Raw genomic sequence first — 1,163 nt, forward strand, 5'->3', positions numbered from 1 at the left:
CCTAAGGATTCACAGATCCAAACTTGAATGGAGTCCGACTTAGCTCTGTAGCAATAAGGTATATGAAAGGCCACATGTGCCTGTTTTTTTTTTAAATGTCAGGTCTACTGTGGCTCAGCCTTTATCTGTCTTACAATTGTTGTAGAATATGATTTTAAGGGGTGTTACTTTTGTTCATGTTGCATTTGTTTAACTCTGTGAAGCTGTGTCACTGTGCCTGTCTAACACACTTGATGGTCAATAGCAAGGCAGGAGAAAGGTTAGGCGGAGCTGGCAGGCAGAGAGGATATATAGGAGAAATGTGGGAGGAAAAAGAAGTAGCCAGGGAGGGAGAAGGACATCAGGGGCCAGCTACCCAGCTACACAGCCAGCAACAGAGTAAGAAAGAAAGGTATACAGGAATAGAAAAGGAAAAGCCCAGAAGCAAAAGATAGATGGAATAATTTAAAGTTAAGGAACTCTGGCTAGAAATAAGCCAAGCCAAGGCCAGGCATTTATAATTAAGAATAAGCCTCGGTTAGCAGCGGCTGCAGCAAAGCGTTTGGCGTGATGTCTCACACCATTTTGCTGGTGCAGCCTACCAAGAGGCCAGAAAGCAGAACTTAACGCTGACTATGAGTCTGTGAATGAGTGCATGGAAGGTGTTTGTAAAATGTACGAAGAGATCTGAAGAGAATGAATCCCAACAGCCCCTCCATCCCATACGGTACCAGTCAGTTGTTTGACTTTATCGACGATCTGGCAGACCTCAGCTGTCTTGTTCACCGAGCTGATGCACAGACGTACCAGCCTTATAACAAAGACTGGATCAAAGAGAAGATCTACGTGCTCCTTCGTGGACAGGCCCAACAGGCTGGGAAGTAGTTGAGTTGGAAGCGTTTGGGGCTGAGGGTGGGCTTGGCATACAGCGTGCTGTAGTGAACATTTTGTATGATAGTAATCCTGTTTCCATTTTGTTACTAGAGCCAAGATTGAATGGATGACACGGCAGTGAATGATCTTTCCACTCTGAAACCACCACTGCCCCTTTGCTCCTTTCCTTTCTCTTTTTTACTTAAACATTTTTATGATAATTCAGAGAAAATGTCCTTTGCCAGTTAAGGTTGGTTCCAGTCCTTCTGCTCTACAGCAGTGACAGTGCACTAACCCTGTGTGTGGGGAGG

General features: G+C 44.9%; 1 pseudogene; it reads left to right on the plus strand.

Annotated features, from left to right (window-relative positions):
* Positions 1 to 549: 549 nt before the first annotated feature.
* On the plus strand, positions 550 to 864 carry LOC118572959 (annotated as a pseudogene).
* Positions 865 to 1,163: the final 299 nt, after the last annotated feature.

This window comes from Onychomys torridus, chromosome 23 (genome assembly GCF_903995425.1).
Source record: "Onychomys torridus chromosome 23, mOncTor1.1, whole genome shotgun sequence".
NCBI classification, from domain to species: domain Eukaryota; kingdom Metazoa; phylum Chordata; class Mammalia; order Rodentia; family Cricetidae; genus Onychomys; species Onychomys torridus.